The sequence below is a fragment of the Pristiophorus japonicus genome, chromosome 29 (genome assembly GCF_044704955.1).
Source record: "Pristiophorus japonicus isolate sPriJap1 chromosome 29, sPriJap1.hap1, whole genome shotgun sequence".
NCBI classification, from domain to species: Eukaryota; Metazoa; Chordata; class Chondrichthyes; family Pristiophoridae; genus Pristiophorus; species Pristiophorus japonicus.
Genome location: NC_092005.1, coordinates 493068 through 502196, shown reverse-complemented (window position 1 = coordinate 502196; position 9129 = coordinate 493068).

Here is a 9129-nt window from a genome sequence, read left to right as displayed (position 1 = left end):
CTGCCAACAAGTTTTCTATCCACGTCAATACATTACCCCCAATACAATGTGCTTTCATTTTGCACATAAATCGCTTGTGTGGGACCTTGTCAAAAGCCGTTTGAAAGTCCAAATACACCACATCCACTGGTTCCACCTTGTCCACTCTACTAGTTACATCCTCACAAAATTCCAGAAGATTTGTCGAGCATGATTTCCCTTTCATAAATCTATGCTGACTTTGACCAATCCTGTCACTGCTTTCCAAATGCGCTGCTATTTAATCTTTAATAATTGATTCCAACATTTTCCCCACGACTGATTTCAGTCGAACCAGTCTATAATTCCCCATTTTCTCTCTCTCTCCTTTTTAAAAAAGTGATGTTACATTAGCTACCCTCCAGTCCATAAGAACTGATCAAGAATCGATAGACTGTTGGAAAATGATCACCAATACATCCACTATTTCTAAGACCACTTCCTTAACTTCTCTGGGATGCAGACTATCAGGTTGTGGGGATTTATCAGCTTCAATCCCATCAATTTTCCTGACGCAATTTCTGATGAAGAAGGATTTCCTTCAGTTCCTCCTTCTCGCTAGACCCTCGGGTCCCCTAGTATTTCCGGAAGGTTATTTGTGTCTTCCTTCGTGAAGACAGAACCAAAGTATTTGTTTAATTAGTCTGCCACTTCTTTGTTCCCCATTATAAATTCACCTGAATCTGACTGCAAGTGACCTACGTTTGTCTTCACTAATCTTTTCCTCTTCACATATCTCTAGAAGCTTTTGCAGTCAGTTTTTATGTTCCCAGCAAGCTTCCTCTCATACTCTATGTCCCCCCACCCTAATTAAACCCTTCGTCATCCTCTGCTGAATTCTAAATTTCTCCCAGTCCTCAGGTTTGCTGCTTTTTCTGGCCAATTTATATGACTCTTTCTTGGATTGAACACTATCCCTAATTTCCCTTGTTAGCCACGGTTGAACCAAATTCCCCATTTTATTTTTACTCCAGACAGGAATGTACAATTGTTGAATTTCATCCATGTGATCGTGAAATGTTTACCATTGCCTATCCACCATCAAACCTTTAAGTATAATTCGCCAGTCTATTCCAGCCAATTCACGCCTCAAACCATCGAAGTTACCTCCGCTTAAGTTCAGTACCCTAGTCTCTGAATTAACTTTGTCACGCTCCATCTTAATAAAGAATTCTACCATATTATGGTCACTCCTCCCCAAGGGGTCTCGTACAACAAGATTGCTAATTATTCCCTTTTCATTACACTTCACCTTGTCTAGGATGGCCAGCCCTCTAGTTGGTTCCTCGACATATTGGTCTAAAAAAAACATCCCGAATACACTCCAGAAAATCCTCCTCCACCACATTGCTACCAGTTTGGTTAGCCCAATCGATATGTAGATTAATGTCGCCCATGATAACGGCTGTACCTTTATTGCACGCATCCCTAATTTCCTGTTTGATGCTGTCTTCAACCTCCCTACTACTGTGTGTTGGTCTGCACACAACTCCCACTAGCGTATTCTGCCCTTTGGTATTCCGCAGCTGTAACCATACAGATTGCAAATCATCCAGGCTAATGTCCTTCCTTACTATTGCGTTCATTTCCTCTTTAAATAGCAATGCTACCCACCTCTTTTTCCTTTCTGTCTATCCTTCCTGAATGTTAAATACTCCTGGATGTTGAGTTCCTGGAGCCATGTCTCCATAATCCCAATTATATCATATCCGTTAATAGCTGCCTGCGCAGTTAATTCGTCCACCTTATTAAGAATACTCCTCGCAATGAGGCACAGAGTCTTCAGGCTTGTTTTTTTTAACATACTTTGTCCCTTTAGAATGTTGCTGTAATGTGGCCCCTTTTGGTTTTTGTCTTGTAAAGTTACAGGCACAACTGTGTAATGGAGCAGAAAGGAAATGGTTACAAGTGGCCCACACATTGCGAGACCACACCAGAACTTTAAATTCGATGAATAGAGCAGAACTGAACTTAAGTAAAACCACACAGACAGAACCAGTATATACAGGATATGGAGCGTGGTTGCTCAATGGAATACAACATAACCTAGAGCAGCTTTAGAATGGAAAGGTGCCGGATTGGATAATACTTGATGTATTTACCAACTGAATCTTGGGAAAAAACATGACTCATGCCTGCGAGATGCGGATAAACAGTCATGCTTGGGTCCCAAAGGCCAGATGTGTAACCGGACATTTAAATATAATAGGTTTTGTATTATCTATACCACAGTATGATGTGACAAAGGGAGATCCTCTACACCAAACAATATAGGAGAAATAAGAAAGCAAACTCGCTTGTGGTAAAATGACAAACCAGAAATGTAACTGAAGAGAACAGTACTAAGAGTCTCAGCATCGATGCGTGTTATAAATATCATCCCCCTAAGACAGGACTACTAAATAAAAAGGGGTTGATTATAACCCCTGAGCTTGAGGAAAGAGCGATGGGACAATGATGGACATTACCTGAGGAGGTTATGCGAAGGCCATCGGGCCACAAGGAAAACCGATAACCAAGTTGCTTTATGTCGAGATCCACTATGAATGATCAAAGATGATTGTGGATAGAACCAAGTGGATGGGTGCACCTCGAGTAAACTCGTACTGAAAGCGGAACAAACTCGATTGAATTGGACACCATTCTATTACATAGAGGATACCCCCGGCGTGGCAGAAATTCGGCAGAATAGAGAAAATCTAAGTGGAGGAAAGATAGAAGAAACAGAGGATACCCCAGGCGTGGCATAATTCGAACACCGAGAAAATGTTGGCTAAAAATGACTGATACACGAACTATGCTTGCCTAAATGTACTGGTTGTAATGCAAGGGAACGCATCTTGCTCGTATTATCCTGTAAAAAGGTGTAACCAACGTAAGAGCCCTCCATACCCCGTACTATAGTTAAAACAGTGAATAAATTGAAATCAAACAGACCGCCAGAAAGGACTTACTTAGTATAACCTTGATGGGAAAGCCAACAGGTAGATCCTGCTGCTCGGGAAGTAGCGCTAACCAAGTGAAAGGACAACCCTGGAAGCTCACCAGTGAGGTATTAATTGGGAAATGGCCGATCTTTGGCATATAGCCAAAGGCCATTAGGGCGGAATTGTAAGGGATAAATTGTAAAAGTTGCAAATAGGTGGTCAGAATTAGGCTGAAGGTTGTGAACTGATCAATATAAGGAGGGTCTGTATAATTGCCTGTGTATGTTACACTTGCTTATGTCAGTATAGCACAAATGTATAACACATTAAACTGAATCCGTAACACAGTTGCCACAGTTGTACAGGGCCTTGGTGAGGCCACACCTGGAGTATTGTGTATTGTGTACAGTTTTGGTCTCCTAACTTGAGGAAGAACTATCTTGCTATTGAGGGAGTGCAGCGAAGATTCACCAGACTGATTCCCGGGATGGTGGGACTGACCAATCAAGAAAGACTGGATCAACTGTGCTTGTATTCACTGGAGTTCAGAAGAATGAGAGGGGACCTGATAGAAACGTTTAAAATTCTGACGGGTTTAGACAGGTTAGATGCAGGAAGAATGTTCCCAAAGTTGGGAAAGTCCAGAACCAGGGGTCACAGTCTAAGGATAAGGGGTAAGCCATTTAGGATCGAGATGAGGAGAAACCTCTTCACCCAGAGAGTGGTGAACCTGTGGAATTCTCTACCACAGAAAGTAGTTGAGGCCAATTCACTAAATATATTCAAAAGGGAGTTACATGAAGTCCTTACTACTCGGGGGATCAAAGGATATGGCGAGAAAGCAGGAAGGGGGTACTGAAGTTTCATCTTCAGCCATGAACTCATTGCAGGCTAGAAAGGCTGAATGGCCTGCTCCTGCACCTATGTTCTATGTTTCTATGTTTCTATCTAATAGTTAATCAGAAAATCAGCAGTTGTTGATCAGACCTCTCTGAGGAAGAGATAAGGAAGCCAGTTTAGGCGTCGATTATACTGTGGCAAAGTGCAAGTCATGGAACAACACCAAAGAAGATGGGCAATTGCATATACCACTTATATACAGTTTGATGAGAGTCGGCAAATCAATGCAACTTCACTGATAGAGTTAGACCTATCGAGGATTTGGAAGGAGGGTGCTCCTCTCCAAAACTTGTATCAATTGTACTTGAAACCTTCCGAGGTTTTAGATTGAACGGTTCCGTGCATTGCTCGTAATAAAACCGGTAAACCTGAGGTTTTGTTTGTTTACTTCTGTGGTCGTTATACAGTGAGAGCTGGGCGAGGTGTCCATTATCTATAGCAGTTAATCCACCCCGGGGAAGAGAAGCCTTCCTTTTTCCACAACTGACGGGCAGATGTCGATTAACTATATCAATTAGTCCACCTTAGAAGGAGAGAAGCCTCCTTTGTACCCCGACACAAACCTAGTTTTCATGGAACATTATTTCCTCCTGTTCTTACAAAGCTGCAAATCCCTGTCCCACACATTGTCCCTCCTGCTGTGCTGAAATCCAAACACATCACACGTCTCTAGACTATTTCCCCTCCCAGTTTTCACCACAAATTCTGTCTGGGTTCAGTTCTACACTCACTGGTTCCCCTCCCTTGAAGGTACTGATTCTGGCTAAGTTCAGTTCTACACTCACTGGTTCCCCTCCCCTGAACGTACTGATTCTGGCTGGGTTCAATTCTACACTCACTGGTTCCCCTCCCGTGAAGTTACTGAATCTGGCTGGGTTCAGTTCGACACTCACTGGTTCTCCTTCCTCTCCTCCCCTGAAGGAACAGTGCAGATGGAGCTTTACCCTCTATCTAACCCATGATGTACATGCCCTGTGAGTGTTTGATGGGACAATGCAGAGGGAACTTTGCTGTGTATTTATCCCCTGCTGTACCTGCCCTGGGAGTGTTTGGTTGGACAGTGTATAGAGTGCTTTGCTCGTTATCTAACGTGTGCTGTACCTGCCATGGGAATGCTTGCGAGGACAATGTTGAGGGTTCTTTGCGTAGTATTTAACGTGAGCTGTCCCATCTTGGGAGTGTTTAATGGGACAGTAGATGGAGCTTTATTTCCTATCTAACTCTTGCTATATCTGCCTGGGAACGTTTGACAGGACAGAGCAGAGGGAACTTTTGTCTTTACCTAACCCATGCTGTATCTGCACTGGGAATATTTGAAGGACCATGGTAGAGGGACCTTTATGCCATATCTAGGAGCTTTAGTCTGCACCTAAACCATGCAGTATTTGCCCTGGGAGTGTTTTATGGAAATTGCAGTGCACGTTTTATTCTGCAACTAAACTGTGATGCACCTGCCCATGGAGTAATTGATGGGAAGGTAGAAATGGAGATTTTCTCCATCTAACCAATGCTGCACCTACCCTGTTTGATGGGACAGTGTAGAGGGAGCATTACTCTCTACCTGACTTGTGCTGTACCAGCCCTGGGAGTGTTTGATGGGACAGTGTAGAGGGAGCTTTAATCTGCATCGAACCCCCTGTACCTCCCCTGGGAGTGTTTGTTGTGACAGTGTATGTGGAGCTTTACTCTGTATCGAACCCGTGCTGTACCAGTCCTGGGAGTGTTTGATGGGACAGTCTAGAGAGAGCTTTACTCTGTATTTAACGCGAGCTGTCACATCCCTGGGAATGTTGGATGGGTTAGTTTAGATGGATCTTTGCTTTGTATTTAACGCGAGCTGTCCTATCACTGGGAGTGTTTGATGGGATAGTGTATAGGGTGCTTTATGCTGTATCTAGGAGCTTTACTCTGTATCTAAACGATGCTGTACTTGCCCTGTGAGTTTTTGATGGTAACTGCAGAGCAAGCTTTCTTCTGTATCGAAAGTGTGCTGCACCTGCCCTGGGAGTGTTTTATGGAACAGTTAAAGGGAGCTTTATTCTGTACCAACTTGTACCTGCCCTGGAACAGAATTACAAACAAACATAAGAAATAGGAACAGGAGTAGTCCATTTGGCCCCTCGAGCCTGCTCCACCATACGATCATGGCTGATCCGATCATGGATTCAGGTCCACTTCCCTGCCCGCTCCCCATAACCCTTTATTTCCTTATCGGTTAAGAAACTGCCTCTCTCCGTCGTAAATTTATTCGATAACCCAGCTTCCACAGCTCTCCGAGGCGGCGAATTCCACAGATTCACAAACCTCAATGAAGAAATTCCTCCTCAACTCAGTTTTAAATGAGCGGACCCTTATTCTAAGATTATGCCCCCTAGTTCTACTCTCCCTTATCAGTGGAAACATCCTCTCTGCATCAACCTCGTCAAGCCCCCTCATAATCTTACACGTTTCGATAAGATCACCTCGCATTCTTCTGAATTCCAATGAGTTGAGGACCAACCTACTCAACCTTTCCTCATAACTCAACCCTCTCATCTCCGGAATCAACCGAGTGAACCTTCTCTGAACTGCCTCCAAAGCAAGTATATGCTTTCTTAACATAGGAACGTAGAAACATTGAAAATAGATGCAGGAGTAGGCCATTCGGCCCTTCAAGCCTGCACCACGATTCAATACGATCATGGCTGATCATTCCCTCAGTATCCCTTTCCCGCTTTCTCTCCATACCCCTTGATCCCTTTAGCCATAAGCGCCACATCTAACTCCCTCTTGAAAATATTCAATGAACTTGCATCAACGACTCTCTGCTGCATGGAATTCCACAGGTTAACAACTCTGAGTGAAGAAGTTTCTCCTCATCTCATTCTGAAATGGCCTACCCCTTATCCGAAGACTGTGTCCGCTGGTTCTGGACTTCCTCAACATCGGGAACATTCTACCCGCATCTTACCTGTCCCGTGCCCTCAGAATCTTATACGTTTCTATGAAATCCCCTCTCATCCTTTTAAACTCCAGTGTATAAAGGCCCAGTTGATCGTCTCTCCTCATTGTCAGTCCACCCATTCTGGAATCAGTCTGGTGAACCTTCGCTGTACTCCCTCAATAGCACGAACGTCCTTCCTCAGATTAGGAGGCCAAAACTGAACACAATATTCCAGGTGAGGCCTCACAAAGGCCCTGTACAATTGCAGTAAGACCTTCATGCTCCTATACACAAATCATCTCGCTCTGAAGGCCAACATACCATTTGCCTTCTTCACCGCCTGCTGTACCTGCATGCCCACTTTCAGTGAATGATGAACCATGGCACCCAGGTCTCGTTGCACCTCCCCTTTCCCTAATCTGCCACCATTCAGTTAATATTCTGCCTTCGTGTTTTTGCCCCCAAAGTGGATAACCTCACATTTATCCATATTATACTGCATCCGCCATGCATTTGGCCACTCACCTAACCTGTCCAAGTCACCCTGCAGCCTTTCAGCGTCCTCCTCACAGATCAACCTGCCACCCAGCTTAGTGTCATCTGCAAACTTGGAGATATTACACTCCATTTCCTCATCTAAATTATTAATGTATATTGTAAAGAGCTGCGGTCCCAGCACTGAGCCCTGCGGCACCCCACTCGTCACTGCCTGCCATTCTGAAAAGGACCCGTTCATCCCGACTCTCTGCTTCCTGTCTGCAAACCAGTTCTCTATCCACATCAGTACATTACTCCTAATAACTTGTGCTTTAATTTTGCACACCAATCTCTTGTGTAGGACCTTGTCAAAAGCCTTTTGAAAGTCCAAATACACCACATCCTCCAGTTCTCCCTTGTCCACTCTATTAATTACATCCTCAAAAAATTCGGGGATATTTATCAAGCAGAATTTCCCTTTCATAGTTCCATGCTGACTTTGACGGATCCCATCACTGCTTTCTAAATGTGCTGCTATTTCATCTTAAATAACTGATTCCAACATTTTCCCCACTGGTGATGTCAGGCTAACCGCTCTATAATTACTCGTTTTCTCTCTCCCTCCTTTTATAAAAAGTGGTGTTACATTAGCTACCCTCCAGTCTATAGGAACTGATCCAGCCGATGGACTGTTGGAAAATGATCACCAATGCATCCACTATTTCCAGGGCCACTTCGTTAAGTACTCTGGGATGCAGACTTTCAGCCGCCGGGGATTTATCGGTTTTCAATCACATCAATTCCCCTAACACAATTTCCCACCTAATAAGGATTTCCTTCAGTTTCTCCATCTCGCTAAACCTTCAGTCCCCTAGTACATCCGGAAGTATATTTGTGTCTTCCTTCTTGAAGACAGAACCAAAGTATTTGTTCAATTGGTCTGCCATTTCTTTGTTCCCCATTATTAATTCACCTGAGTCCGACTGCAAGGGACCTACGTTTGTCTTCAGTAATCTTTTTTTATTCACATATTTATAGAAGCCTTTGCAGTCAGATTTTATGTTCCTGGCAAGCTTCCTCTCGTACTCTATTTTCCCCCTCCTAATTAAAACCTTTGTCCTCCCCTTCTGACTTCTTAATTTCCCCCCGTTCTCAGGTTTGCTGCTTTTTCTGGCCAATATATATGCCTCTTCCTTGGATCTAACACTATCCTTAATTTCCCTTGTTAGCCACTGTTGAGCCATCATTCCTAACCCTGGAAATATGGAAACGAAAACTGCATGCAGTATTCTAGGTGTGGCCTCACCAATACCCTATATAACTCGAGCAAGAATTCCCTGCTTTTATACTCCAACCCCTTTGCAAGAAAGGCCAAGATTCCATTGGCATTCCTTATCACTTGCTGTGCCTGCATATTGACCTTTTGTGTTTCATGCACTAGGACCCCCAGGTCCCGCTGTACTGCAGCACTTTGTAATTATTCTCCATTTAAATAATAACTGCTCTTTTATTGTTTTCTGCCAAAGTGCATAACCTCATATTTTCCAACTTTATACTCCATCTGCCAAATTTTTTCCCACTCCTTTTGTCTTTTTTCAGCTTTTTTGTGTCTTCCTCACATTTTGCTTTTCCTCCCATCTTTATAGTGTCAACAAACTAGGCTATGTTGCATGTTGTTCCTTCTGCTATTTCATTAATAATGATTGTAACTAGTTGGGGCCCCAGCATGGATTCCTGCAGTACCCCACTAGTTACTGATTGCCAACTCGAGAATGAACTATTCATCCAGATTCTCTTTTTTCTAATAGTTAGTCAATTCTCTATCCATGCTAATATATTACCCCCAAACCCGTGAACTTTTATCTTATGCAGTAACCTTTTATG